Genomic DNA, 26,257 nt, shown 5'->3' with positions numbered 1-26,257 from the left:
GATTGCAGACTATCCCCGCCTAGTTTGTCATTGAAAAAGCAGATTTCTTGGTTGAGGTATGGAAAATAATCTGCTAATGCATCTAAATATAGTTATAGTTATATAATTATGTGCACCTAAAGTGCAAAAACTCAAGATTTTTTGTTTTTGTTTTCAAATGATAAATGCTTTCTCCTGTGGTTTCATCATCTGGTTGAGAAGCCTGCAAGAGGCAGTAACTGGGAAGAACAAAGCCCACCACGGTTAAAAAAAAAAAAACGGTTCTGTATGGAGAGGACATACTGAGTCAGAAAAGACATCTGCTCCTTTGTTGCAAGGAAAGAGTTTGTTAGTATTCAACAGCACTCCCAACAACTCCCGTCCTTCTTCCCCCCTCCTTTACCCTCTACTCCTGTTTCTGCGTTATTCCCCCGCTGGTCCCTCTAATTACAGGCCTGAAGTGATTGCAACAGAGAAAGGATGTCCTGCAATTCCTAATTAACACCAATGAACCTTGTACTCGCCTAGATTGCCATTTCAATATAGCCCTACAGGAGCCTCAACACATTTACAAACGGGTTAACAGGTGAAGACCTACATACTGACGATATCCATTAGTGCTGTTGTATTTGTCTGCCAATTCTCTAGAAAATAGAGTTAATAAATAAATTGCCAGAAAATAATAGGATGAATTGTTATAATGCAAATGGGGTTGGGTTTTCCTTGACTGTGAAGTTACAAATGGCCCTTTCATACAAAACAATGTAGAAATAATAGGTTTCACCTATGTTTCCCCTACAATTCTAGCCTTAAATGCGGGGAATGTGTGCGCTTTCTTTGTTATCTAACACGTATCCCGACTGCTACCCCCCCCCCCTCGTTAGTTATGTATGGTGCTAGTTAGCCTTCCGGGCAGAGCGCTTAGCCGTGCGTGTGTGTACAGCTTTGGCGCTGCGCTAGCCTGCTGCTAGCTTACCGGCTTGGCTAGCCCAGCGGTTCCCAAACTCAAGAATGCAGCGGCCCACTTTGAATTCTGAAAATCTTTCGCGGCCCACCCAAACCTTTAATCACAACTCTGATCAAAACATAATGATTAAATGACCTTAAGAATTTAACCAAAATCAAACATCCGCGAGCAAAAGTCCGTCTCGGTTCGGTGCTAGATTAGGCTATCTTTAAAAACAAGCTCAAAACCACATATTGATTTTTCTATTAACATTTTGAATTTTATATTGATTTGCATTAATATTTTCGCATGGTTCTCCCTGTTTAGGTTTAAGAAGTTACAACTTACCACCCACGGTAAATATCTGAAACAACTTGCAGCATTAGCTCCTTATGACACCCGCCTTTTTTATCAATCACACAGTTAAAGAAAAAAATGTCATACAGATTTTTTGGTTTTACAATTGTCTTTTTCTAGATTCCGAGGAAGTCGAAAAGATCCCTGGCCCAAACACTTCGTTGGAGAATGCATAATCGGACCAAGGTTATAATAGTTTTGAATTTTTCACTAGTTTTTATTTTTATTTAGTTTTGACTTGTCGCCGCCGAGGCCTTCGCCGCCGAGGCCTTCGCCGGCGATGCCGCCCCCGCTGCGATGCAGTATTAAATGCTATTGCCAAATATGCAAATAAAAAAAGGCGAGTTTGCAAAATATTCTTGTTCTTTTAATTTATAGTGTCCTACCTTTACCCCAGTCATTCCAGGGGAATCTAGATGGCATTGCTCCTTTTTTAATCCGAGTTCGTTCACCGGCTGTACATAGGTCTTCTGGGGTAAAGTGCTGACTACAGACGTAAGTGCTCCCACGGAGGATTTTAAAATTCGGTCCCTCGTCTCGTTTGATTGCCCTGACCCAACGTGCGCGTATTTCAGCGTCCACTGGAAAATCGTGGAAACTTAAATAAGGACATTTATGTTTGTTGTTTGAACAACAAGGATCACTACAGTAGCATCTACAAGATGACTCTGCCATGCTTATTGGATGGAAAACTGTTGAAAAATGGACACAGGAATAAAATGAATGAAAGCACATCAGCATATGGAAATGGTTTGACATTTAGCTTTGATAAAAATGTAACACTTTAGTAAACTTGTGGAAAAACACTTTTCCTGAAGTAACGTTGACCAGCGCGCATTAGTTAAACCGGAACTGCGTATTCCTGGCTTAACGGAAAAGCGGAAGTTACCTGACGTCATTGTGAAAAGGGCCTATGGGCACTTTCCTTTCAGATTAATCATTAAAATGGTCTCCATGTCAATGCAGGAGCACAGACCATTAATAAAAGATTGTATCACTTTACTGGTGAGACGAGCGGAAACACAATGCCATTGACTGCGTGGGACTGTGTGTGTGTCTGTGTGTGTGCACAGGTACAGGTACATACTGTCCTGGGGTTATTTCTTTGGTTTGATATGCAGATTACTTTCTTTTGATGGAGGCTGAGCAGTTTCCCGTGCTGCCCGAGCTGCATGGGGATGGAGTCGTGACCCAGACAGACAAGGCTCAACGCACAACCACTTACAATGAATAAAAAGCTCTCTTTGCTGTAATAGCGTGTCTTTTTCTTTCAAGTCATGAACTGGTTTAGTCAAGTATGTAGGTGTTATGAACCAATATATTGATTGTAAATCAATAATCATAGAAACATGATGATAAAGTGACAAAACAACATTGAAAAGGTACTGTGAAGTCACAGTGACGCCTTGAGGAACAACACAGCACAAAGACAAAGCAGATCAAACCGAAGCCCCAAGCGAGTGCAGAAGGAACAGATTTAGCTTTTTAAATGTTTAATTCATGTGAGAAATGGAGTGCTTTAACAGCAAAGACAGATTCATGGGATGCAGTTGTCATAAGCAAGATGATGCTGTGAACCAGAAACAGTTTGCAGGACAATCTTACCAAGCGGGAAAGTGGGCCATCAAAACAAGATGGGGATGGGTGAGGAATCAAGAGAGCAAGTGCAGCTGTGGATGGAGCGATATGGATAATTGCTTTTAAAGCTTCTTGGAATAGGTGAAATGTGAGTTGGCATTAAAAGAGGAATTCATGAGAGAGGATTATTTTTTTCAGCTTAATGCCGAGTACTCACAGTTGATGTTTAACTCTCACCCTGCTTGACAATGTTGGCGATGTTTTCTATAAATCAATGACATTAGGACCAATGTTATTGTTATTGCTCTTGTATCATAAAAAATAGCAGAGACAACTCTTATGCGGGATGTGATATGATTAGAGTGAATATGTATTTTTAAACTACACATCCCTGGTTGCTGTATATATTTTAGTGAGCGTGGAGTTCCTCCCACAACAGCTATGTTTGCGTCCTAAAAAGTGTGACAAATACCCCCCTTAACAAAATGAGCAGCACAATCGTGGTCATGCTTCGGATTAGCATACAAACAATGCTTCATTTTGCTGGCGTCTGCACAGCTTCGGTGGTGCGCCGGTGGGGTCTCCCCCCCCGTGACTCAGCGTCGCTAATTCAGACTGCATCGGCCCTTCAGACCTGACGCCACATATACGCCACACGCAAACCGGGCAATCTCACGGTGTGCAGTGTGATCGTAGCTGGATGTGGGTTTCGCCCAAAGGCACGACACGTCGTACCAGACACGCACATTCCAGTCGCTGTCAGAGACTCGTCGGAAACAATAATGTCTGCTGTTTATCAGCGTAATAGCCATGAGCACTATTGGATTCCTTGGTAGGGGAAGCTGTTAAAGCCTTTCAGCATTCACTCTTCTTTTCATCCATTTTTATAAATAACATTTGAGAACATAAGTCCCCAACAGAACCAGAGCAGGTTCGTTGTGATAAGTTACCATTACAAAGGTGCACAACGTGGTCCTGTGATTGTTGTCGTGCTATAACTTCCACAATGTGTCTCAGCTCTGGACAAGTTAACCCAGCTGGTGCTTCCCCCCGCTGTTCCAAGCTATTCCCCCCCCCCCCTTCAGGAAAAGGCAGTCTTCACCTCTGGCTCTTTCTTTTCAGTATGGGTGGACGCCCATCAGGCTTAATTGCTTCACTACCAGGACGCCGTCTGTTTTGGAGGATTATCAGTGATGCTGAGCTGATAATGCAAAATCCCTCTCTGGAAGAGCGCAGACTCGCTGGTTTTGTCTCATACGCCCCCCCCCCCGACTGCATACTGATGAACTCTGATTGCCTTCCTGTGTCAGAGCGTTCTCATCTGCACATTCACTGACATTATCTACAATTTTTGTTCACCGTCTTTGTCCCACTTTACAGTTTGTGGTGCTTTTTGCTGCGACTTAAACGATCGTCACAAACAAATCAGCTGGTTTAAGCATAGTGTGTCAACTTTAGTAAACTGCTGTGGTCACATCTTTAATGAAAAACAAGATTGCAGGAGATATAGAGGGCAGAAAGAAGGGGGCTTTCTAGAATAAGGAAAATTCACTCAGACAGTTATATTTTTACTGTCAAAATGTAATTTCCCTTCTGACTTCTTGTTCTTTTGCCGTCATTATTGGAGAGGGATATTTCCCACACGCGGCCTCTCCTATTTTTATCAAGTGGGCTGATTGAATGTGAAGTCACAGGAGATTGGGATGGAGCTTTTGGCATCTTTTCAAATTGGATCACAGCTAAATAGTACAAATATATCAGTATTCTAAAATGTGGAACCGTTTCAGAAATAATATCCCTTGATTACATGAAATAATATTTTTGAATGGCAATCAATTAGGTTCCATTGAAGAATGGAGATTTTTGTTCCCTCCTCCTTTGTCACAATAAGTTAGTCCACTTTGAAGCTACCTGGTCCAAAACATTCAAATCATCAGCAAACTGGATCCAGTGTTGACCAGCACAGTTTAATAAATAAACTCAGAGTTACATTACAGAGTTAAGATGTCTTTTTTGACCACACCTGCAGAGATATCGATAATAGTGAAAGTATGAGGCTTGTTTAGACTGTGTGGTCACGGAATGAGCTTGGTGTTATCATCTGCAATGTTTGCTTGAAAGGGAACGAATTAAAAGAATCAAAAAGCTTGCTGACACCATCAAATGTGGCTCATTGGTTCTTTTTATAGTGGTTGTCTTTAGTATATCTGCAGATCTCTGATATAATATAAACAGTTTCTGTGTTTGGAGAGCCTCCACCACTGTTGTATAATTAAAAGCCTTTGCACTACTCTAACTAATTTATCTCCATAGTAAAGGCCATGCATGAGTTGTTGAGTAGAAATTAAACCTTTTTATATAACAGCAAATGCAGTCTGTGATGAAACAAATATTTTGCAGACAGGTTCTCCAACTACTTTCCCTGCAGAAAAATCATGCACAATGAGAAAATAAATAGCACCGTGCAGCATATTGATGGCTTAAGAAACCTGGGTTTGTAAAACCCAACGTTATGTACAAGATGTGCCATGTAAAACTGGACATCTGACAGCAAGATACAGTTAAAGCTGTAAAGTCCAGGGCGATACATTAAAGTGAGCAAGAAGAGACAAAGGCGGCAGAATAACTTAAAGCAAAATTCAAGTTTTTCTGTATTGAGTAGGCGGAAGCTTTACTTTAATAGCTCTGCTGATGAAGTCACATCCAGATTGAATATGGTTTGCTTCGTAGACTCACGTGCTATTCAGAGGGACTTTGCAGTGTGGAGCCCCTGAGGAAGTGATTGTCAGTCAACCAAAGGTTGCTTGCCACCATGGTCTAATTATTTGATTTACTGCAAAGTGTGTGTACCACAGTAATATCTGGGTTTTAAACACCTCATGCTGAGCAGAGGCAACCTTCGTGCTGCCACTTCACCCCCTCCATTGTCTCCGGAGCCCCGGGAAAGATCCTTTTCCAGTGGTGAATCCAGCCATAAAAATGCAGAAAGCTGTTTTGGCCCCTGAGTCTGGCTGCCTGTGCACACAGGCGTGAAAGGCCCACCGCTGCCACTGTGTCAACGCTCTGATGGAGGCCCAGGGGAGATGAAATCGTCTCAATAAATGATTCAGAGAAACGAGGTTCACGTGGGATGCAATTGCACCTAACTATAATAACCACGATAAATTTGGCCAAACCTAGGTCATCAAAAGTCCTGTTCTTATCCCTAAATTATGCACTAAAAGGGTGGAGAAAAACAGCTCAGCAGCGAGTTGAGAAGGAAGCTGCAGAAGCTTTGTTAAAGAGCAGAATTTCTGCACTTACATTCGCATAACTTAACTGGGACCACAACATAATGTGTGTGAGGCAGAAGAATCTAGAAAGTGCCGTTGAATTGTCGGATGAGGATTTGGAGTTACAGCTAATGCGAGAGAGTTACTGTGGTGTCACTTAAGAGGCTTCAAGGACTCCCCGAACTGCCTAATCCTTGACATTGTAAGTGCTCAATTGGACACAATGTTTCCTTTCATCAAAGTTTTAATGATGACAAAAACAACAAAGTGGCCGTCCTTCATTGTCTTGAATGGCATTTGAGTATTATTAGATCTCAGTGCTGAATTTGACACGTTTAATGACCATATTTTAGATCAGAACAGTGGGTTGGATTTTCTGAAACACTACTAGACTGTTTTGAATGCTATTTGTAGGGCACGGACATGTTGTCTCAAGGGTACCGTAATGACATGGAGTTCCCCAAGGCTCCATGGTCCGTCCTCGACATCTACATGCGAGTACTGAATATCTATTATCCAGCTTAATGAATGCTGAGCTAAAATGCTTTACTTAGCAATAGGCAACACACGAAGGACCCATGGACATTGCAGATGCGTAAGATAATCAGTTTTATTGCAAAGAGACAAAGGAGATGACCAGCTGTGACGGAAACTTTTAGCGTTTGTGCAATTCACCTGCACGACATGGCTTTAGCTTTCCACATTTAAAACTAGAAGGGTCTATTGATCTAAGCATCAACCCTGTAAGTGTGGACGCCTCTGCAGCTAACCTCGTCCAAGGTTAACCAAGGAGGAAACAAAGAAAAGCGTAAAATTAATTGGTTTGCGTAAATAAGAGCTGCTGGTTTTCAAGCAATCTGATTGAACTGCTAATATAACTAAGCCTCTTAGGAGGAACCTCCAGAAGTGGAGCAAAAAATAGGACTTTTTCAAAGGCAGCTGTGATAACTGTCAGTTTCAGTCCCATGCAGCTTAGCTTGTTCCCCTCAGGGGGGACACGGTCCTGATTTTCTAATAGCCCCACAGGGGCAAAAGGTTAAAAACCTCCCATACAATCATATGGGATCATCATTTGGTGACATAAAGCAGATATTATACATCTTTAAGTGTGTCGTGGTTAACTGGGTCAATTGGTTTTTAGTAGACAAAAGTCATTTCGTGTGACCCCATAACTGATGATCTGAGGATATTCCCACCATCACTTCCTCAACACAATTAAACACAAACCCAGAGGGACAAACTGATAAGACAGCAGTCCACAATGAAAGAGAAACGAGCGATTCAAGCACGAATCTGAAGAAAAAAAAGCTTTTACAGCTGCCTGCAATGAGAACACTAATGCATGATCATAGCAGAAGGCTTCGTATAATATCATTCAGCAGTCGTTGTTATTAATATATATTTCAACTTTTCTCAAAAAAAGAGCTGTTCTTCAAACCTGTGTACGACAGTCTCATGGCAACAGCAGTATCCCTTAGCAGCACATCTTACCAGCCTCTCTTACTCAAGGCCTTACTCTTCAACGCATGCTCTTTGGACGCAAACAATGTAAAGATAGCACTAACTCTTCTTCAGTAACAGAGTCTCAAATTCATCTCCCACACAGCTTACATAAGGCATTGAATTGGATGTGGCAGACTTCAAATGAAAAACAGTGAGTGAGACACAACGCTAAATAGCTTAGCAAATAAAAAATTGAAATCGTTTTAAAGGAGAAATGTTATTAAGTGGAAGTGTTTGTTTTCTATCACACTGTAAAAACTAGCACTTTGGAATTGGGGACATTTGGACATAGAATTGAAAAAGAAGAACAACCTATGTTGTTATTTGCTCAAACAGTTGAATGATTTTCTTACCACTAATTTGACACTGAAAGGTCATAACATTGCGCACACGCACACACAAATATCATTAAAATAAACCAATGTTCCCATACGAAACTATCATACCATGTTGAAACATCAGACAACAGCTGGACGTACACTTTACAGGCAGGCCGAGGAGAAGACAAGATAATGCAGTTGTGCTTGTTTAACTGATTTGCTGTTATTTAACCTCAACTCTCTGTGACTCAGTTTTCTGCTCTAAACTGTAGGATCACAACATTCATTGGCGTCGCCATTAAAAAAAATAAAAAAATCTGCAACGAGAACATTGTCAGTGACAGCAGACATTCTCTCAGGTCTGCTCCCGTCAGACTTCAATCACTGTCATGCCAGTCACCATCATTCTGCTTCATCTGATGTAGAGAGACGGATGGGAGACGCAGGGGAAAGAGAGAGAGGGGAGAGAGTTGACATGCCGCAAGGACCCTGGGCCAAACTTCAACTGTGGAAAGGACTCAGGCTTAATGGTGTGCGCTCCACCCAGTGAGCCACAACGGCACCCAACACTGGTCGCCTTTTGGAGTATGTATGAGGCTAAAGGCTTTTTGTTTTAGTCTTGGTTTTATTTAGAAAAAGGGACTTTTTTAGGGAGTTGCATGAATGCAGACATATACATATGATGATGAACACGCAGAAAGATACACCAGGGATGATTCAGTAATGCCTACAAGAGAGAACATCAACAAGATACTGAAAACATTACATCTTTCGGAAGTCAAACCCTGAGATGGCAGCAAGATTTGCCAATTTACTGTAAGCATGAACATTTTCAAACCTCTAATTGCAAGAACTACATCTACACAATGGAACGCACAGGTCTTTAAAATAACCCCTTACTTCACTGGGTGTTTTGAGACTCCCTCCCACGGTATTGTAATACCGCGGTGGAAAAAGTCTGCTGTGTGACAGAAATGTAGAGCTCCTTGTTTTTATCCTTTCAATACCCGACTCCAACTAAGAACGCCAAAGTAAGAAAGTTGTCAGCGACAAAAAAGGGATTATTTAAAGAAAATATTTGGTATTCTCTTCAAGCTTATCCATAGTCTCAAGGTTTGCAACATCCACAAAGCTAATATATTCCTTATTGTATTGAGAGATTAGTCTTTCGTCAACCCTGAGGGGAATGAAAAACAAGTTGTCTTTTTCTGTTCTGTGCTCGAATAATTGCCAGTGAACCAGGAGAAATGTGACTGTTGTAAAACAACAAGTCAATAACCTCTGACAAATACATCATACTAAAGTATTGACTGCTTCTCACAATAAGACAAAAAGACAAAGAGAGGGTTACTGATTTTGGCAGAACACAATCTGTCACGGTAGAGGAGCTAAATGAGAGCTGAGCATAAAGGAAAATACATCAGAATTCCATGTTTTCAACTTTGGTTCTTATATCTTCTTTGCTTTACGAGTAAAATCCGACACACTACTTTCACAACGCTTCAATTTACTTCATTCTACCGTAAATAAAACGTGTCCTTGATAACCTTAAAATGTCTTGGGGGTTCAGAAGCTTTCTCAGTTTGTAGGTCGAGGCTTTTTGCACACCTTGACTACTGCAGAGAGTGACTGAATGAGGGCAGTGGATTGATGCTGCAGGTAAAAAGGAACGGGAGTCTGCTGACTGACAGAGTGGAGATGTGAGATCACCCCCCAGGGGGGCGGACGGGAGTAAAGGTGAACACTGGTCCAAACTGCCCAGTGCCGACTTCAACAGTCAAACAAAGAGCATTCTGGTCCTGGAGCATAATAAACCATCAAAACAAGGGGGGGATTTAGTAGAAACGTGTCTCTCTCTATACTATATATATATATAGACTTTCAGCTACCGTTCATAACAGAATCCACCTCATCCGAGACTAAAGGCTGCAGGATGGGAACAACGTACGGCGTGTGATGTATTTGATGGACACTGCAATGCCAAAATACAAACTATGAAAAATATTTAAGTAACTTTTGTTTCATAAAACACATGGTCTTTGAATTGCTACATTGCCACACCTGATTTAGATTTTTTCAGATACCATTTTTGTTGTGCACATCAATGGTTACATGTGTTGTGCCTGTATATTGCGAGGTGAACGCTGGCTGAAAGGTTATCATTTCTAAACTCTGTACTGCTCATTCATCAACTTTCCTGCTCATCTTCCATAACCGATGGCGGAGATGAGTGACAAAATAAAGTCGAAAGTATAAATAATATTGCTTAAATGTGTCATAACCATTAGTTCTTATATTGTCTTAGTCTTCATGCCCTTTTTAAGACGGACGGGACCAAGCGGAGAATTCAAAAAGAAGAAACCGTGTTGCTGGTGGAGCGCTGGACGAACCTGCAAAGCTGTAGCAAGGAAAAGGCTGGGTCACTTCCCAGCAAGCAGCCGAGAGGAACAGATTGCTTCTGCTCTGCACGACCACACTGGGGACTGGGCTGAAAGGGGTCTTTGTTTGCCCACAGGGGGAGCAAGAATGGCACGGCTTGGCTGCATAGGGTGGCATGTGGTCCGGTGTAGCTGGACCGGCATGGCGTGGGAGGCTGCGCTTTTTTCCCTGCAGGCCCTTTCCTGCTGTCTTTCCAACTTTCTCTGCTCGGGCATGCAGCTCTGGGAGCTATGATGTCATCCAGTGCTGCGGGCAGGAGGCTTTCTCTCTCTCTGATGAGTCTCACAAAAAGAAAATACTGAGATTAAAAAAGAAAAAGGCTCAAATATTCCTGTGTTGTTTACGTGTACTGCATGCTTGATGCAAATACACGATGCCTTTCCATAGTTCATTGAAAAACAATTTGCTTAATCGTGCTTAAAGTCAATTTGTGAGGCATCTGCGGTGTGCATAAACATTTCCCAGGGGAAGGTGGTCAGGAAACCAATTAGCAAGGAAAGTAATCAGTGCATCTTTACACAGTGTAGCTGTGTATGACTGTTAATAACAAAAATAAAGCAACATAAAGAGTTATCCACCTACAGAATATGCCTGGGGAGTGCTAAGAATATTCTGTTAGCGGTGGTGGGTTTGGAAGAAAGAATCCATCAGAAAATAAAGCTAACAGAGCCTAGTACTCCCAGAGTGTGTCATCATTATCATCACCTTCCTCGCCCCCTATGCTGCTGCTGCTGCTGCTGTTTTCTCTAGACGGACGACTTGTTGTGTAATAAGCCGACCCATAAAATGAGAACTTCCCCAGTCAGCCATGGAAAACTGCAACTGGATATGCTGATAAATTCATGTACGCTGACAAACCAGTGACTCTAAGGCTTCAAACAGCGCAACATCAAAGTGACAGGATAAAAGAGGATCCACAGTAATGAATGGAAAATACACGTATACACTACAGATCACAATGCTGACGTATCCGATTGAACAACAACACATGGATGGTGCCTTTTAGTTGATTATTTATTTAATTAAAAGTGCAGCATTTGTCCAGACAATTCAATTGGATTGACTTTCTTAACGGAATAGAGGAGAGTTGTTTAAATTCCTCAACACAGCCACTACATCTGTTTTAATCCTGCCGATAGAGGCTCATGGTTGTTTTTGACTTTCGCTAATTAATAAATGTGTTTGTATGTAATCAAACTGTAATCCGTGCGCTGGGATGAATGAGGGGGACGATGAGTTGCCAAGCGGCATCGCTTAATGTAAATCTGTGAAAATAATAATTCAAACACAACGGTCTCAGTGAACGGTCTCTCACTTGCTTCTAATCCATTCGACGACTATAGTCGGTTATTTCATGGTAAACCCGATATTGCATCATTCTCCAATAGCCATATTGTCATATTGTCGCCATCAAAATCTAAAAAAAGACTGTTCTCCTCCCTGCTGTCCGTAGTCATTCTAGTGGGATGGAATGAGACTCGCCCCAGTTCTAATGTAACTTTGAAACATGTAATGAATGTATTTATCCAAGTCTCGCTTGCTAAAGATGATATTAGTATCATCACCATCGTTGTCATCATAAGCGTAGTAATGGCAGGAACTTTATCCCGTGATGTTGGTTATGGGAGGCACTAAACACAGCGGTGCAGAGGGTGACAAAGTCACGACATTTAGTCTAATTCAGAAAAAAATCCTACGAGACCAAAGTCCTCCAAACTCTCCAAACCACCAGCCTGAAAATGCTAATCTCCATGTAATCACCCTTTTTAATGATCAGCCTCCCTCGGATCACCCATCATCCATCTGCTCCACTGGGACTCAGTCCTGTCAGGTCGCCACCCTCAGGAGGCGTCGGTGTGTTGGCACCAACCAGCACTCGAGGGGGCCGGACGTCAGCACGGAGGTGAGAGCAGGGCCCAGCTGCGTCTCATCCACAATCACCCACCTGTTGCTGCCTTCCAATCAGGGGAGGTATTTAGGAGCGGCCCCGAAGCCTCTTCCCCGCCGGATTGTTAGTCTTGTTTGTGAGTCAGACCGACAACTCAGGTCGAAGAAACAGCAAGAAGTCAGAGGCCGCTGTTCTAAAACTAACCAGTGTCCTGTCTTCCTCTTTTCACCCAGGCACCTGAACGGGCCGCATGGCCCACGCACCTCCCCGGGAATCCCGCTCACTGTTTTTCCACCACCTCTGGAATCCGGGACCGCCGTCACCACCCCGTCACCTCCTAGTCCGGTGCCTCCTTTTCACGAATAAAATACATGGTTACTAACAAATCTGCGTTTGGGTCTGTGGTGGAGGGGCGTGGTTAGCTCAGCTGCAGGGGGGAGAGCGGGGGAGTGGTTCAGGGGACGGTGCTGGTAGATGAGGAGTAACCAGGTGTAATTAATCTGCACTGATTCTCTCCTACTTAAACAGTGAGCAGGATCCAGGTCGGGGGGAAAGAGAGCTGGAGCCTGCGAGCAGAGCACAAGAACTGAGCGGAGCCGGACAAGGCGAAAACCGACCACCCGCATAGTGCAAACTCATTCCTGCTCACTGTCTTCCCTTTTGAACAATAAAAGTCTGGTTACCCTCATCCTGTGTCGTGCGTCTTACAAGAACCCACCGGTGGTAGCGCTATCACGGCTACAGTGGCGCCTGGCTAAGGATGGACACGAACGACCACGGAGAGGGCCTGATGCAGCCGGCGGTTGCGCTTGGACGGATGCTGGGGGAGATCGCCGCGATGCAGCGCGAGCAGGCCGAGGCCAACAGGCACTTCCTGGGGGCGCTGCAGGCTGCTACAGACCGGCAGACCCAGGTATTGGAGCAATTGGCGGCCCGACCGGTCGCTTCCCCAACGACGCCGGGTCCCTCGGCGTATGCAGGCGTGGTGGTGCACAAGATGACCCCGGAGGACGACGTACAGTCATACCTGGAGATGTTCGAGGCGATGGCGGGGGCGTGTGGCTGGCCGGCGGACGAGTGGGCGATCCGCCTCCTGCCGCTCCTAACCGGGGAGGCGCAGACAGCGGCCCTGGGCCTGCCACCCGGTCCCAGGCACGTCTACGCCAGCGTGAAGAAGGCCATCATGGATCGACTGGGGCTCTCCCCCGAGGACCATAGGAGGCGGTTCCGAGAGGCGAGGCTGGGGCTGGGGGACCGCCCGTTCCCATTTGCCCAGCGACTCACAGACGCGGCCAACAGGTGGCTGCAGCCGGAGGGCGCGGGAGGGGCGCCGGCGGTGGTGGAGAAGGTGGTGATGGAGCAGTTCCTGGAGGGTCTTCCGCCGCGGACTGCGGCCTGGGTCCGCTACCACCGGCCGGCGACGCTGGAAGCCGCCGTGACCCTCGCCGAGGACCACCTGGCGGTGCACCCCGGGGGCCGTGGGGAGGGCGGTCGGCCGACCGCATCCACGCAGCCCGTTCCCGCGCCACGACGGAGTTCCCCGCGGCCTGTTGCGACTCGGCCCCCTCCGTCCCCGCGCGCCCTAGCCCCTCAACGGGGTACTGATCCACCCGGCCTGGCCGGCACCCTCCCTGACCTACAGAGGGCTCCTCAACCGCCAGGGCAGGAGTGTTGGAGGTGCGGGCAGCCCGGACACTACCGGCGGGAGTGCCCGCTAATGGAGGTGGGCCAAACGGTGCGGGTTGCCGGGCCTCCAGCACCCTCCCCCGGTCTGGGAGCGACGTACAGCGTTCCGGTAAGGATCCAGGGGGGTATACATCAGGCGATGGTGGACTCTGGCTGCACGCAGTCTATGATCCACCAGAGTCTGGTTCGACCCGGGGCATTGGTGGAGGCATCCCGGGTGAGTATAAAGTGTGTGCATGGGGATATTCACGACTACCCAGTGGTGCCGATAGAGATTAGGTTTGGGGGTAAAAAGCATAAAGTAAGGGTCGCGGTTAGCTCCCGCCTGACGCACCCTCTGATTTTGGGGACAGACTGGTCGGGGTTTCATAGGTTAGCGGGGCAGTGCGCGGGGGTGCGTTCGCGACCGGTAGGGACATGCGGGGTGTGTGCGGCGCTCGGCGGTGACGCGAGGTTGTCCGACGCTGCAGACGGGGAGGGGGAATCGGCGGGGCCTCCTATGGGGACGCCGCCGACGCCAGAGCTACGCTCCATGGAAGATTTTCCACTGGAGCAGTCTCGTGATGACACTCTACGCTTTGCCTTCGACCAAGTGATGCAAATTGATGGTCAAGTGGTGCGCCCCGACGCCGTATTATCATACCCGCACTTTTCGCTGATTAGGGACAGGCTATACAGAGTGAGTCGCGACACTCAGACAGGGCAGGAAATTACGCAGTTGTTGGTACCAAAAAGCCGCCGGGAAACAGTTTTCCAGGCGGCTCACTATAACCCGATGGCGGGCCACCTGGGTAGCGACAAAACTCTGGATCGGATAGTAGCCCGATTTTACTGGCCAGGCATCTGGGCGGATGTGCGCCGCTGGTGTGCATCCTGCCCACAGTGCCAGCTGGTGAACCAGCCGGCCATCCCGAAAGCGCCGTTGCGTCCGCTGCCGTTAATGGAGCTGCCGTTCGAACGCTTAGGTATGGACCTCATCGGGCCATTTCACCGGAGTGCACGGGGGTATCGCTTTGTGTTAGTGCTGGTGGATTACGCAACTCGATATCCCGAGGCAGTGCCGTTGCGCAGCATCTCCGCCAAGAGTGTTGCGCAGGCGCTGTTTCAGGTCATCTCCCGAGTCGGAATCCCGAAAGAGATTCTGACTGACCAGGGCACCTCGTTCATGTCACGCACACTACGAGAACTGTACGAATTGTTGGGGGTTAAGTCCGTTCGGACCAGTGTATACCATCCCCAGACTGACGGCCTGGTGGAACGGCTGAACAAGACACTGAAATCCATGATTCGTAAGTTTATTCACGACGATGAACGTAATTGGGATAAATGGCTTGACCCTCTGTTGTTTGCAGTACGGGAGGTCCCCCAGGCCTCCACGGAATTTTCTCCCTTCGAGCTGCTGTTCGGCAGAAGACCACGGGGGGTGCTCGACCTGCTTAAGGAACACTGGGAGGAGGGTCCGAGCCCCGGTAAGAACGAGATTCAGTACGTCCTGGACCTGCGAGCCAAACTCCACACACTGGGTGAGTTGTCACGTGAGAATTTGCTCCAGGCCCAGGAACGTCAACAGCGGCTGTACAACAGAGGGGCCAGGCTGAGACAATTCACACCGGGAGAGAAAGTGCTTGTATTACTTCCTTCTTCCAGCTCAAAACTACTCGCCAAGTGGCAAGGGCCCTTTGTGGTCACACGGCGGGTAGGGGACGTCGACTACGAGGTGGTGCGATCTGACAGAGGGGGAGCCACGCAGGTCTACCACCTCAACCTCCTTAAAGCATGGAGAGAGACGGAGTCCGTGTCCCTGGTGTCTGCAGTAGCAGAGAGCGAGGAGCTGGGCCCAGAAGTCCCAAAGTCCACCGATCCCACCCGGCTCCCGTCTGACGCCCGTCTCTCTGCAGCCCAGCAAGCGGACATAGCCCGGTTGCAAGATCAATTTAATGATGTGTTCTCCTCCCGGCCAGGTCGCACGGACCTCATAGTGCATCACATTGAGACGTCCCCGGGCGTGACGGTGCGGACGCGGCCCTACAGGCTTCCTGAACACAAGAAGAAAATGGTTCAGCGAGAATTGGCCGCTATGCTGGAGATGGGGGTAATAGAAGAGTCCAACAGCGCCTGGTGCAGCCCCATCGTTCTTGTCACCAAGAGGGATGGCTCAATAAGGTTCTGTGTGGATTATCGCAAGGTGAATGCGGTCTCACGGTTTGACGCTTACCCGATGCCCCGGGTCGACGAACTCCTGGACCGATTGGGCACCGCGCAGTTTTTTACGACACTGGATTTGACCAAGGGCTACTGGCAGATTCCCTTGTCACCAGAGTCCAGGCAAAAGTCGGCGTTCTCCACTCCGTTTGGGTTGTACCAATTCACCACGCTTCCCTTCGGGCTGTTCGGCGCCCCGGCCACCTTCCAGCGCCTCATGGACCGGGTGCTGCGTCCGCACGCTGCGTATGCGGCCGCCTACCTGGATGACGTCATCATCCACAGCACCACGTGGGCGGAGCATGTGCGGCGGGTGGGCGCGGTGCTGGAGTCCCTGAGGCAGGCCGGGCTCACCGCCAACCCGGGGAAGTGTGCAGTTGGACGGAGGGAGGTACGGTATCTGGGGTACCACTTGGGCGGCGGGCGGGTGCGCCCGCAGGTGGACAAGACCGCAGCCATTGCAGCCTGCCCGCGGCCCAAGACGAAAAAAGAGGTGAGGCGGTTTTTGGGGCTGGCAGGTTACTACAGGAGGTTCATCCCGGGCTTTGCGGAGCTGACCAGCCCCTTAACTGACCTGACCCGGAAAGGTGCCTCAGATCCGGTCCAGTGGACGGAGCGGTGCCAGTGGGCGGTTGAGGGGGTGAAACGAGCCCTCTGTGGGGAACCATTGCTCCATACATCTTAAACCGGTCCTCCTCAGCCCCCTCCTGCCCCCTCCCCCGCGACCCCCCCCACCACGGATCATTGACGGTGCTCCGGCTTACACAGTGCGTAGGATTCTGGACTCCAGACGCCGGGGCCGGGGAACCCAATACCTAGTGGATTGGGAGGGTTTTGGTCCAGAGGAGCGGTGCTGGATTCCCCGCCGCCAGATCCTGGACGCCGTCATGGTGAGGGACTACCATCGCCGTCGGCCAGACAGGCCTGGTGGGGTGTCTGGAGACACCCGTCGGAGAGGGGGTACTGTCAGGTCGCCACCCTCAGGAGGCGTCGGTGTGTTGGCACCAACCAGCACTCGAGGGGGCCGGACGTCAGCACGGAGGTGAGAGCAGGGCCCAGCTGCGTCTCATCCACAATCACCCACCTGTTGCTGCCTTCCAATCAGGGGAGGTATTTAGGAGCGGCCCCGAAGCCTCTTCCCCGCCGGATTGTTAGTCTTGTTTGTGAGTCAGACCGACAACTCAGGTCGAAGAAACAGCAAGAAGTCAGAGGCCGCTGTTCTAAAACTAACCAGTGTCCTGTCTTCCTCTTTTCACCCAGGCACCTGAACGGGCCGCATGGCCCACGCACCTCCCCGGGAATCCCGCTCACTGTTTTTCCCCCACCTCTGGAATCCGGGACCGCCGTCACCACCCCGTCACCTCCTAGTCCGGTGCCTCCTTTTCACGAATAAAATACATGGTTACTAACAAATCTGCGTTTGGGTCTTTTCCAGTGGAGGCAATACGTGACAAGTCCTCCTCTCCAATTCCTGAGCCCGCTGGAGCAGCGCCGCTGGATTAGCAGAACGCTGCACCCTTCAGGCTCTAATTACGAACCCACAACAAGAGGATTTTCATCTGCAGGCTGGTTTGCTCGCAGTGATGTGCCACCACTTGCTGTTCTTTCCCGGTCTTGCTGGCAAAGCTCAATTTATGAATACAGAAAGGGAAGACAGCAGTTTTTGCAAGCAGAACAGAAAAAAATGGAATACTACAGGTCTGGTACCCAGTTTGCAAGTCAACTGTGGTGATAATTCACCGATTGGATGATAAGTTAAGAAAACATAAGGAAAAGCTTAACATGAACAGGGAGCAATCACTTTATCCTGAATGCAATGACATGTGGCTCTGCATTGATAATTGGATGGTCTTATGTGAGGTCAGCAAGGAAATGCAACATGAGGTGTGACGTGGCTGAGCAGGGAGAGTTTGGGCACATATTACACAACACACCTGGGGAGCAATGACGAAGTGAGCAGTTGCCATGGTGACGAGGTGCTGACAGCATCCCAGAACTCCAAGGACATGGAAAATATTTTCCTTGGCTGCTAATCAGGAAGATAGATGAGAACACAAATTGCAATTCTTCTTTTTTTTTTTTAAATGTACATTGCAAGCATTCGAGTCAAGTCGAGAAATCAAAAAGCATTTCATTTTGACCTGATATTTGGTCATTGAATAGTCAGAGACATGTTCAAGTACATGATGATATCTTGTTAAACATTCAACCGACCATATTTTCACACCATAACGATTGCTATTTACGCAGCACACGACAGAAAGTAGGGCCGCGTCTTAATGGTTCGTTGGACTACATTCTGTAAGTGGAATATTTTTCTATAATCCTCTCAGGCTAGCGGTTACATAATACATCTTGATTGAGAGAAATAATCCACTGCTAGGTATCAGAACAAGGTCAGAGAGCACTAAACCAGGAGAGTGGGTCGCAATCGACATGTAAAGGTTTTGTGGGCGGACCGACATGAGGATGGAGACTTTTGTGGGTTGTGAGCAGTCAAAACCCTTTACTTTAGGACATAAAGAGGAAAAATAGAAATGTAATATGATCTTTTAATAACTAATACTTAATTATTTGTAAATTTAATTACTGCCTCCTGTCTACGACCGTATTCCCTAAAAGGATCGAGGCGCCCTCTTTCCCCAGTGTGGACATACTGAAGGATTTGTGACCTCGCTTAAATAATATTATATTGTTGGAGGTCTGCTGAGCCTTCTCCCTTTCTGTCATTGCCTCCTTACAGTGACTCAATGACAATGACAAATGAACTTCAGCAGCCTCAGTCAGCCGCAATGACACTGAGATTTGAAAAGCACTTTAAAAAGGGCCTGTATTATATTCCCCCTGTCATCTTCTTAATTACGTAGGTCCTCAACATTCATACTGTATGCTCAGAATTCAGCTACTGACCAATCTAGCAGGGAATTTGATTCAAATTGTGGGTTGGTGCACGACAGGGGAACATATTACTGCCTGACTCAATAAAGAATTTGAGGTGATTCTTTGCTGGAGAGGTTATCAACCGTGTGCGTTTGGGTTTCACACAACAGGGGGCTGCGATATTTAGTTAATTTACATTTGTCTCAAAATGAGAAGAGTTTCTGCCACTCATGACGAGAAACAAAACCACAATCATTTGTGTTGTGGAATACACGAGGAGGAAAGGTAGAGCAGAAACATTTGCCAAGCACTGTCCCAATGGACATATGCAATCTGCAGCATGTATATTACTGGCCCAAAATGTTCTGCCTGTTTAAATCGGGCCGAAGAGCCCATGTAGTTTAGAGGAAATGTGTTCTGAGGACACTTTGAGAACTACAATAAATAACCATCACTGTAGAAAGTAAAAAAGTCACGTTATTTTTTTTAAAGCAGAAACTGTGTTTTGCATCAGGTTGTGTTAGTGATAGCTAGCTGTCCGGTTATGACAGAAAAGGGCGGATTGCTCCAAAACCATGTTGTCTTTGTCTTACACAAGTGTAAATCAAGTCTCCAAGGACGACGCTGTGGTGTTCAGCCATTTCAGCACAGTTCCTGCAAAGGTTTCTGGCCAAAATACTACTCGGAAGTTGTAGTGAGCATATACTGAGTATTAAAACGGTAAAAGTGCAAACGTTTGCTGTACAAAAGGCCAAAGGAACCACAGAAAGACAATTTTGCTGATCGTTCATCTTTACTTGTCTCCTGTTCTTTGACCCAGAGGCAACGGTCTTAGCTATAAATCAAATCTAGGTGATGTTTGCAATGAATGAAGAGGGTATTGACTGCAACGTCTGGCCAACTGTCTCAAAGCAAACAGGGCTTGACAGCTGGCAGGTAATTACTCCACCATTGGAGACGGACTCCACACAGTTGGCAAAGACTAAAGCACATTTTACCCGCACTACAGTTTCCAAAGGATGAAAGTTCAAACATCAGTAAAAGACCAGTGAAGCATTATGCAGATGTTTTCTAAATTAGCACAAAGACAACTGTGGCCTTGGTTGATGGAAAGTCTGTGGTGTACATTTTCGATGAATTAATGTAAAAGACGGAAGTAATATCTAAAAATAGCATTTCACGCACCATTCCTGTATGCGCTCATCTATTATGTAGCCACTTGCAATTTGAATAAACCGTCTGGCTGAGGCAATGATGTTAATTAACACAATAAAACAGGATGATCCACATCATCCTACAGTTTCATCACTTCCTGGTGGCTAAAATAAGGAATATCAAACCTGCTTTACTCTTGTTTCTTATTAATGATGTCCCAGTGTACAGATCGTGTTCTCTTCTATTGCACGACAAAGAACTAAGCTGAGAGTCTGGGGACTGAATGATGAATAAGAAAATATACTGACAGCCGTTACGAAAGATTCGTAGCTGGAGCAAAGAATCATCTCAGCTTGACTGTGCGTCCTGCAGACTGCAGCACTCCTCAGCCTCGACTGCCACCACTGCATCATCACCAAATCAGCAGCAGCATTCGCAGTGTGCTCCCACAAGATGAGGGGTAATGGGATGTCCTGAAGGGCACTCCTGGGCTCTTTCCATTAAAGCTCTGCTGCCACTCTTCAGTTGGCAACCCTCATTAATTATAGAGGCAAGTTAATGCCTACTGTAAAAGAGGCGCTTCAGAAAAGCCCAAAGGACTCAGGAGTGAGAGCAGTGGTCAATGAAGCTGCTGAATCCCACAGAGAGGTTATAAGCAGTGAAACCAGGCAAACAAAACGTCCAGTACTGTCCAGGCATTTCCCCTGAGACCTGGTGTGATAAGCTACTTTTTATTGTGAACAATTCCTCAGACATCTTTGACTTGAAGGGCAATAAAAAAGCCACACAAAAGGAGTAACGCAATCTATCTTAAGTTATAGCACTGAATCTTTTTTTTACCCAGGGCCCCAACAGATCAGATAATGAATTGTTCATGATTCATTAGCTTTGCATTGGGCTTAAGGCAGCATGTGGGCAGAGGTGACTAGGCCAACTTCTCCGTAGTCTATTCCCTGTACCTGCTTAGCTCACCATCACCAGGACAGCAGAACTACAGCTCACAGGACACCTAATTGATATATGGATTGATTGGATTGATCCACACATACTTACATACTACAGTTAGCGCAGCTCACAAGCTCAAAACTATAATATTTCTCCTCATCTGATTATTTGCGGGACATTGTGCAAAGAGAAACAACCGAGTAGACGTGTGAATGTTTTTCACTATCCTCCATGTCACATGAACTCTATGGAAGCGGCTCCTCTCTTCTTGCTCTGCACACACACAGAGGCCCGGGGCAAACAATCACTCCGCCGTTCCAAGTGAGTTGTGAGACTGACGTGGCGGGGAGCTCGGCAACCAGCGCGTCCTTCCCCCCGACAGCACCTGTTTCCCACCCAGGGGACGGAGGGGATCTCCGTGAACACCACATTTACTGAGAGGAGAGCACCGCCGTTGAAACAATCGCCTCCAGACTGCTATTCTGCTGCCATATGGCACACCTCTGCCCGCGTACTCAGCCACAACAAAGACACACAGCTTTGACCACAGGCTGACATTACTTCCTGAGGTTTTTATTTGTTTGAATCCCCGCGGATTATTAGTATCAACACAGCTCATATCATGTGAACCGAAAACAGTTGACAACAAATTCTTTCATCAAATATTGATGCTCGAGAGGTCATTTTAAAATCGACAAATGCAGCCGTGTTTTCCACTGATTTCTAGCACCGGTTGAGCTAAAGGAGGGAGACACTGGAGAAATATCTTGTGACAACCAGGGGTTATCCTGGTCATTCAGGGCAGCCTGGCCGGTTTCCATGTGTCCAGCTAATGACAGACTTGGAAGACTCAGAAAGAAATTCCACGAGAGTGGTACGGAGAAATGATGTGATAAAGGCATAAATGACCTCTTACTTCTCCTTGTTCTGCCTGTAAAAAGTGAGGACTAGACAATCTCCTCAATCACCAAGGAGGACTGCAACTATCTCCTCTTTATTATAAATATATGTGTAGTTTATTTTCTCCATTAATAGCATTTTAAAAAGAAAACAATCATCTATCTTGGCCAACTTCCATAAGCCCAGTGTGACATCTACCAATTCCAACAGTTTCACAGAAAAACACAATTAGTATAGAATCATATAATAAAGAAAATCATCAAATTATCACATTTAAGATGAAATAGTAAGTCAGTTTTTAAAATTACTAATCAAATAAATCCTTGTGTATTTTGAAGTGTATAAAAAGTGTAAGATTTCCTCTTGTTATGTGATGGGGGATGACGTTTGACTGCGGTAGAAGCAGAAATAAGTGGTAAAACAGCTGTCATAGTTGTAGAAGCACATAACAACAAGGATCAGGTCCAAGTCCAAGATCCAACAGACAATAATGTCGACGCCTTCCCTCCTAGTAAATGTTAGAAAAGCAATAAAAGACTTGATGAGGCGATGGGAGAAACGGCCTTCTTATCCATCACATTCAAAATAAATACTATTACAATGTCAAAAGGACACTATTTTATTGGCAAACATTACTGTCAATGTTTTTAATCAATACATTTTCTGAATTGACCCAGAACCTGCAGTGGACAGCTGGCTTTGTGTCCGTGGCTTGTTGTGTATTTCCACTGGCCGGCCTCTTTGTCCCCCGCGTTTGTTCATCTATCTCCTCTCCGGAGTCACTAGTCTCCTGTGACTGCGGCGCTGACACGCACACAAAGGAGAAGGAGACTGACTGCATGCATGAATAGCTGTTAGTGTAATCTCCAGGCCCAGACACACGTTTAACAACGGGAGCCAGGCCTTTATTTGATCCAAAAGGTGGAATTAAACATTGACGGATACACAACAGCATACAGCATGCAAATATACAGGCAGACATGAAGCAAGAAAACATTGCTAACGACACATAAATAACTACTCTCGTTAAGCAGGTCGGCCTTTCATCTATGTACCCAGTGGAAAATGATCCAGAATGGTGGGCAAAATAGACTTGGATGAATTAAACATTCACAAGGTGATTTTTCTCTAACTCTAAATACCAAAATCAACCAGCACGCCTTGATTCGACGTTCTGCTGCACCAACACACACGGCTCTCTTCAAGCTCTTTAGCTCTCCTTCTTTTCATAATTTCCATAAGCGGATTTGTTCAACTCTTTGCCTCGGCACACCTAAGAGACGGTGTTTATTGTCACTCCTTTGAAGAGGCATGACAGCAAGGGGAACAGGAGTGAGACCTGTTGAGAGGGAACAGACCTTGTACTCTGAGTGCAGCTCAAGACGCCCTCGTCAGTGCATCTGTAGCCGCGTCCGTGGGAAGATGACAGTATCTCTTATTTCTCTCGGAGCTCGATACTCATTTGTGAGAGTGCACTTTCAATACGATGCTCAAGATCAACCACCTTCTTACTGATGGTCAGCACCAACCTGCCAGCTGTCGTTGCTCCACAGGAGGTTATCCTCACGGGTATATAGTATATATTAGTGAGAAAGCACAGTTGTCCCTCCTAAACTGCATTACAATTATGAACCAGTCTCAACGGTATTATCATTGATATTGTTTTGAACGTGCAAACTGTCAAAAGACGATGTCGCTATGGAGCTTATGGTGTGCACATTAGATAGAAGCTAGAGTTTCTCAAATTGAATTGTATATACAGTGGTAAAATTCTTTATTATATAAGGACACAATACAACATTTCTTAACTGTTCATCATAAGCACTGTAGGAACTGACTGCACTTTGTTTAAGTAACTGTTTACCAAACACATCATTTGTGACATTATTCAGCCAACACAAAGTCCTCATTCCAGTCAAATGAATAGACTTAAAGTAATAACTCAACCTGCTGAAGTAACATCCAACATGTGCATATGTATAAAAAGCAGAGCTGGTCAACTAAAGGAAGCTAGTTGTCACTCTACCCTTAAAAGCATTTTCAAAACCTCACATTCTAACAATAACTTAACAACAAATCAGCTTCTTAACAGCAATGACAACCCTAAAGTCCTCGCAGAGGCAGGATCCCACAGAGCATCCGAAGTAGGTAATTCTGCAGAGAAGACAGATGAGAGGCGGGACACTGAGGCATGGACGGAGGAAAAGGGAGTTGGAAGAAGGAGGGGAGGGACGGCTATCATTAGCTCAAAAAACCCTGCAGTGGGGCGGTGTGCAGCAAAACCACGAGATGCAGAAGGAATGATGCGAGATGAAGGAGAGAAATGGTAGGAGGACAAAAGAGAGAAAGGCTAAATATGTCTCATAAAACAGCTCACCTTTTCTATTGAAAAATGCTCCCCTGTGGAGTATCAAACTTAAAGGGCGCAACGATGACTGAACTGAGAGTTGAAGATCAGAACCTCTCCACTCCTCTCAATTTCACTGCCCAAAAGTGTCCCGACTGCACGCTGATTCAAGCTCAGCACCTGCCCTGAAAGCCGAGGACACCCACACTATTTACAATTTACATCACAAAGCAACTTTTGCGTCGGAGTGCGCAACCAACAATCATTCACAAGCAACAACATTGTTGGACTGAAAGAGACAAGAGCTGATAGAGAGACATAGCTGATAATAGAATGCGGATTGCATGCAAATCTCTCAATTTTCCGCCTGCCGTTTTGCAACAAAAGTGCTGTTCGGCTGTTTTTCACTGTGGTAGTACGAGCAAATGCCTGCGTTTCCTCATTAGTCTGCATAGGCACAGGGCCTTGAAGTACAAAGAGAGACAATGGCTGTATTCTCTTATACAGCAGAGACGCTTCTTGCCCAAAGAAAAGCTGGACGAGTGTGATGAGGACCAAGTAGAGATGCTGGGACAAAAAATAAAATGTCCGACTTTCAATAGCAGCCCAGTAAAATGTCTCTGTTTCCAAACATATTAGAAATACATCCCTGATATAAAATCAGCCATTCGTGCCCTCCATTGGCAGCAGTCTGCAAAGTGGTTGAGGATGCTATATGGTCTATAAACAAAACATTACGGCTGTACAGAAAATTCTCTGCACCCTATTGTGTCTCATTATGAAACATAACTCAATATAAGCCACGGTTGTTGTTTTGTCCTGATACACTTATTGCTGAGCCTGATGTGCCATTGCATTAAAATGCCGTTCGAGAGCAAATTGTGCTCACACATTTTGTAGGTCAGCGTTTGAAGGCAGCCCTTATCTGATTCACTCTCTGGCTTGAGGTGCCAGCGAGTTTGAGGGCATGACCCCTGTGCATCATAGCTGCAGGTTACAAAACACCCTTTGTTATCTGTAATTGTTCAAAGCAACACATTTTTTCACCCGTTTAAATGAGTTGAGCTTTCCGAGGCTCTCCTCTGCAATCCCCACCAAGAGTTGCACTGCACGTGTTAACTCGTTTATAAAGCCACTGAAGTATATAGAGATCACCAGCAAGCTGTGCAATCTGTTTGCATTACGCTAGCTGCAGGCTATGGTGTGTTAAAGTGAACCATTGGCTGATATATGTATACACGAGCGTACAACAGCGACATTGGATACGGATCAAGGTGCAGATAGTGGTAATGGTGCTATTCAGGTACCGGCTGACTGATTAGCTGTTCATCAGAGAGACGGCCCGAGGACATAAACTGTTTTTGTGTCTGGTGGTTTTGGCGTACAGTGCTGTGAATAGCAATCTACTGCTCTTGGAGGAGGTTTAACATTCAGGCTTCCAGGTGGAGAATAACCCCAGGCCCCGCTGCGTTTCTCTCCGTCACACAATACATCCCAGAGAACACAATGGCGAGCTCAGCAGACTGCCACCAACACACTGACAGACTGCCTGCCTGCTCTCTATCCAGCCCACACACAAAGAGACAATGGGGAATATGAGAGGGACAAGTTCTGCAACCACATTCAGGGGCTCTACCCTGCTCATGTAGTAGTAGAATAGGGTTTTCCTCCGATCAATTCAATCGGTGGTTCAATCGACGGCTCCAGTAGTCCATGTCGACGTGTCCTCCGACGAGACACTTAAACCCAAATGGCTCCAACAAGCTGTGCCTTCAGTGTACGAATTGGTATGAATGGTTAATAAGGGTCCTGGTGGGCAGGGGGCACCCTGCACGGAAGCCCACGCCATCCGCGCGTAAC

General features: G+C 46.3%; 1 protein-coding gene across 3 annotated transcripts in view; it reads right to left on the bottom strand.

The window, feature by feature from the left end:
* The window catches only part of LOC120808856 (FERM domain-containing protein 5), a 47,594-nt gene that overhangs the window by 17,174 nt on the left and 4,163 nt on the right, over positions 1 to 26,257 (bottom strand). Inside the window, exon 2 of one of the 3 annotated variants that reach the window (XM_040162084.2) lies at positions 3,078 to 3,124. The exons of the other annotated variants lie outside the window; for them this stretch is intronic. The gene's annotated coding sequence lies outside the window, so the exon portion shown is untranslated. The remainder of the gene's footprint in view (positions 1 to 3,077; positions 3,125 to 26,257) is intronic. 3 annotated transcript variants of the gene reach the window in all.

This window comes from Gasterosteus aculeatus, chromosome X (assembly GCF_964276395.1).
Source record: "Gasterosteus aculeatus chromosome X, fGasAcu3.hap1.1, whole genome shotgun sequence".
Taxonomy (NCBI): Eukaryota; Metazoa; Chordata; class Actinopteri; order Perciformes; family Gasterosteidae; genus Gasterosteus; species Gasterosteus aculeatus.
This window is presented reverse-complemented; position numbering and strand designations above follow the sequence as displayed.